This window comes from Acyrthosiphon pisum, chromosome X, assembly GCF_005508785.2.
Source record: "Acyrthosiphon pisum isolate AL4f chromosome X, pea_aphid_22Mar2018_4r6ur, whole genome shotgun sequence".
Classification (NCBI taxonomy): domain Eukaryota; kingdom Metazoa; phylum Arthropoda; class Insecta; order Hemiptera; family Aphididae; genus Acyrthosiphon; species Acyrthosiphon pisum.
Genome location: NC_042493.1, coordinates 24762658 through 24768400, shown reverse-complemented (window position 1 = coordinate 24768400; position 5743 = coordinate 24762658). Strand labels below are relative to the sequence as shown.

The 5743-nt window shown below is 29.0% G+C and overlaps 1 long non-coding RNA gene across 1 annotated transcript in view; it reads right to left on the bottom strand.

Annotated features, from left to right (window-relative positions):
• Positions 1-3875: 3875 nt before the first annotated feature.
• The window catches only part of LOC100570610, a 2384-nt gene continuing 516 nt past the window's right edge, over positions 3876-5743 (bottom strand). The window contains exon 2 of the long non-coding RNA XR_119518.2: positions 3876-4675. This is a non-coding gene — a long non-coding RNA (uncharacterized LOC100570610). The remainder of the gene's footprint in view (positions 4676-5743) is intronic.

Here is a 5743-nt window from a genome sequence, read left to right as displayed (position 1 = left end):
CCCCCCCCCCCCCGAAATTTCTCCGAGTCCATCAATTAAGGTTTCAAGTAGCCTTATTGATATTAGTAAAAGTATCTGCAATAACTTCTCCTTAGAGCAAATTTCTTCAAACTGAAAACTTAGATTTAGAGTCTGCCCTAGAATTTGCTGATATGACTCAATCATCTATAAAACAAATCCGTGATAATGCTGATGTTGAGTTTGATAATATATTTAAAAATATTGAAAATGTCTGTACTAGTTTTGTTATAACTGTTAGTGTTCCAAGAACAACAAGTCGACAAAAAAATAGGAGTAATGTTATAAATAATAATCCAACAGAATATTATAGAGTCTCAAAATTCATCCCATTTCTTGATAACTTTATTGAAAAACTCCATGGACGATTTCTTGAACATAGGGCCAAACTAAAAAGTTTCAATTGCTTATTAACTAAGACTAGGAAACAAATAACTGAAGAAACTTTTGAGGACTTCAAAATTATTTACAATTTTTATACTGATATATTAAGTAACAGCAACAATTTGACTAGCCTAGAAGTAGGTTATGGTGAACTTAAACTGTCGTATAACAGTTGCGCATTCAAATCACCAAATTCGTCGTTAAAAATAACCGAAGTATTTTTCTATTGTAATCCTGATTTTTTTCCTGTAATCTCAAAGTTATTGCAAATATTAATTGTACTACCAGCCACAACAGCTAATGGAGAGAGGTCTTTTTCTTCCTTGCGTCGACTGAAAAACTATCTGAGAAATACTACAGGTCAAATGAGACTAAATGGATTGGCAGTCATCAATATACACCAGGATATTTATGTTGATCCATTTATGATAATCGATGGCTAAAACATCAAAACGAAGACACAATATTAATCTATGAGTGTTTTTTGTTTGTTTTTTTTATATATACGACGTTTATTGTTTTATCTCTTGTGATAGGTATATAACAATATTATATATATTATATATATGACAATACTAATTGAGAAATGTATACAGTGTATAACATAAATTATGTAATGTTATTAACCAGGCAGGATTTTAACTTCTATGTATATTGTAGTAATGTAACATTGAAACCCCCCCCCCCCCCGAATTTTTTTTCTAGTTGTGCCACTGGTTATAGAAGTTACAATAGTGAGATCGTATGTGTGTTTAGACTTAAGGGGCAAAATAAATGTTCAAATTGTGTAATCAATTTTCGTTACATGAAGAAACATGCCTTTTTTATGTAAAAAAAATTACAATAATAGGAATATTTTTTTATAAAACTAAAATAAAACATCATAATAATATAGTAGGTATTAAATTGTTAATAAAATTGAGGTGTTTTTTTACTTGTCGAATAACATCAAAAATTCGAGACATATATTTTGGTAATAGTATTTGTTTGTTATCACCCCTTCACCGAGTTTTACTGTTATATTTTTATATACTGTTATAAAATATTTGAACAAAAGTAAATAATAATAAAAAACTGTTTACAATTAATAGTTGAAAATTATATTAATTTTATCTAAATCTTATAATTACAGATAAAAGAATAAGATAATTTTATAAAAGTGCTCAATAAATGTCACACATTTTATTTGCTTTAACGATAGAAGGCAACCGAGGCAAATAGGAGTGTTTAATTATTAGTGTACCTATTTTAACATATATACACTGTAGTGATCTTTCGCGTACAGGTAGCGTTGTTCCAGACAATTTTAATGAAAATTCTAATTTGGAAGATATTTTAAAGTCTTATTCCTAGCATAGATTACAATCTTAATAATAGTATTTCAACATGGGTTGATAACAGGGGCGTATTTAAGTAGGGGCTATGGGTCCCATTGCCCAGAGCGGCAAATTTTTAAAGATTTAGAGGGGCGGCAAATTTTTATTTTTATTTAACAAATTATTCGTTTGTCGTCACACATGTAGGTATTTTGAAAGATTTACTATTTTATTTATAATATTTTTTCACTCTTAACTGGTACAATAATGTTGTTTAAATGTCTAATTATACCTTCCTTGTTGAATGTAACATTACAATTTTAAATTAGTATATATTTATTATGTATATTATATACAGTATATTAGTAAATACATTTACTGTTGAGGGGGGGCGGCAAAAATGTGTTGCCCCTATCCTGAAATTCCTAAATACGCCACTGGTTGATAATAGGTAGGCACCAATGTTTATTTATCATTCACTACATGAGATGTCCAACTTCTCCTTTGAGCTTATATAAAGGTGCCAGCGTCACGCACCTCTTATATAATACTAAAAACAATTAACCCTGGAGTCTCTGCAAGCTCTAATAATCACCCCAAATATGGTATATACCCGCCATTGGATTGGAGAAATAAAATAATATTTATTCATTAACTTAAGTTTCACACATTGAAATAAGTAATTTTTTATTGTAGGCAATAATATTACAAGTAATGATGGTAAATATGTCTTGGCAGATTCAGTGAAAAATAAAAGTCGTTTATCTGAGAATGATAAAAATGCACTTATAAATTTAATGATTAACTTTTATTTCAAGATAAATGCAAGTATGTGCAATATATTTCATTATACCATACTAGTAAAAATAATGGTCAATATACTCCCTGCATGAATTAAATTACATTTTAACATTACTACTAAATTAATAAATTATATGTTTCTCTTAACTTAAATTAACTATTAAGAATGAAGATATTTTTACTACCCATATAATTATGTTATCATAGAAAGAATATAATATAACATGCTAAACAATTAGGTTAATAATAAAATATAATTTTATAGGTCTAAAAATAGGCACCAAACAATGAAATAAGTGAAACTTATATGCATTTTTATTTTGTATAGGTACTTTAATGTATAGAAGTTGTATTTACTATTGCAACACACCTCCTTGGTTATTTAAACCAAGTGGCTGTCGATATTCACACCTAATCCTATGCAGTTAAGGAGTTGATGGTTGGCTATTCCCTCTAACACGAACCGGTCTTGGGAACCGGGTTGTTGGACTGATATAAAGTTTTCTAAGTTATATTTTACAGGTCCTAGAAACTTATGACCTGCGTTCATAAACTAACACAATCGAACACGACTTAGCAACGTATACAATAATTTATTAAGTGTCTAAAATAGTTATATTATTATACAGTACACTAAACCTGAGTAACCCTGTTGTTGAGGGTAGTTTATTGAAGATACAGGAGTAGCGGGTACGAGTTGAAACAATATTGATTTATTATGATTTATCTATTAGGTAGATTATTATGCACTTTAATATGCAGATATGACTGCTGGTGGATATGGTGTCTACTTCACGATTCTGACTTGTGGTGGTGCAAATAATGTATAGGCTCGTACTCTACGTACCTGTATTCTGTCTGTCTAAGCAAATTCACCGAGTGCGACATAAATGACGAATCAGTAATCTGTAAATCGTTACACTATTTAGTTACGTGTGTCTATATAATATTATATAAGACCTATACAAATATTTAAATTAATTAAAATATAATATTATATATTTGATATTGGACACTTGAACACGTTTTTGTTAGTTTTGTAATAAACTATTATAATTATTGTTTTAAAACTTATCTTTTTCAAAAAAATTGATAAACTTATTGTAGAAATATTTCTTCAAGAATAAGAGATATGTCAGCCATTATTTGTTTTTATTTTCAATTTTTATCTTGGAGGCCATCAACTACGAAAAAGAAGAAGAAGAAGAAGAAAAAGAAGAATATTCTGCTTCAGATTGCAATTAATTGGATTAAGCTTAAATAGGAAAAAAAATCATAAAACATAAGTGTAAAAGGATGTATACACAGACATAATGGTTTGAAACAGGTGATAATTTTAATAAAAATAATAAACAATTAGTGTTTGTTACAAAATGTTTTTGTGCACTTTATGACATTATCAACATATTTTTAAATGTAATATTCAATTTATGGAATGTGAAATATTGTTAAACGATTTTGTAACACAAAGAAAACTTATATAGATACATATTGAAAAAGTTAAATATTAAATCTATGCTTTTCAAAAATATTATGGATTAGATTGTAGGTACCCATGTAATTGCAGGTGTGATTCCCAGATGATGAAAAGAATTAGACAATCGTGAAATATTGTAGTGTCACTTTCATGAAAGCTATCAACTTTGAGAGTGTAGCTCGAATCTATTTTATGGTTGCTGGGGTGATATGTATAATATCGAAAGTCGAATAATGTAATAGGTAGTAGGCTAACCTACTAATGACTATCGGGTTTTTTCTTGCTGATATTAGAAACCTTTACCCAAAAACAGTTTTTTTTTTTAAGAAAAATAACATCGTTGAATTTTTGCACAAGCAAACTTCATCATCGGCAGGGATAATATTCGACGTTTCGCATGAAGAATTGAAGTATGAATTTAGATAACCAGATATACCACTGGTGAATTTTTTCAAAATTGAATTGTTATTGATTTTAGATGTACTGTTGTTTCCGTAATTTCCTTCGCCAGTTTTTTCAATTCCGTTTGGACGAAACAGTTCAATTTTCGACGGAGGGGATGTTAAATCTTCAGAATGTATGATATTACTAAAATCAATTATGTTCTCAATGTTCGCCGCTTGATTGAACAAAACCAACGTTGCCAACACGACCATTAACGAACTCAGAAACATATTTACTGTTTCAATATAATATGATCAACACATAAAAACAGAAAATAATAAAGGAAATAATTATTGGTACCTACTTATACGCTTTACCAAGGTATTAAATAAGTTTAACAAATTTTTATTCTATATAGACGTATTATAGTGCTTCTTGTATTAAATTTAACTGTAAAACTGTGAATAACAAATAAATAACTGAATTTCCTTCGTTAAGTTAGTATGATCTTCGTAATTCACTAAAATTTAAAAAATAGGTATCTACTCAGACCTATCCAACGTAAAGTTCTTTATTAATTCAAACAGTTTTCATTTTTAAAATCAAACTAATGGAGAGTGATGGAGGTACCTACATCTATTTTTATTTTAACATCACATGTTGAAGGTTTTAAGAGTTAATATTCAAATCGTGGAAAATTAGTCTAAGAATTAATTTAATAAAAAAATTCAAATCTGTAGGTATTATGTTTTCAGAAGTTCTATCAGATTTCTACGATAGTCAGTACACTGTACATTTTGATATAGAAAACAGATTCGGGATCGATTCCATTTAAAAAATAGTTGTGGTCCGTATAAAATGAAAAAACTGCATAATGTTAACAGGTATACCTTTATACTTTATACTTCCCTATTTGGAATTATTTATTTTATTTTTACTTATTCTTCAAGAAGATAATGCGCGCCACTGAACGTCCTGCCCTTAAGGGTGTCAGTGCCGGTGCGTTTTTTGGTACAAAAACATGTCTTACAGGAAAAACTCTCACGACCCGCGACCTGTAGAATTGTGGGATTTCGTTAATTTTTTTTATCTTAAAGTAGAGAACATTTTGTAGGTCGGATCAAAGCCTGATTTTGAAAACTATAATTATAGAAACTGGAATATGCATTTGAAAAATGCATAATATTTGTCCTTTTTCAAACGTATTTTTCTACTACTATTCAAAGTAAATAAAAAATCGAGCTTTGATCCGACCTGTAGAAACTTCTCATCTTTCAGATAAAAAAAAAATTAACGAAATCCGATAATTCTACTGGGCGTGAGAGTTTTTCTCGTGAAGTCATTTTCGTTGATATAATACACC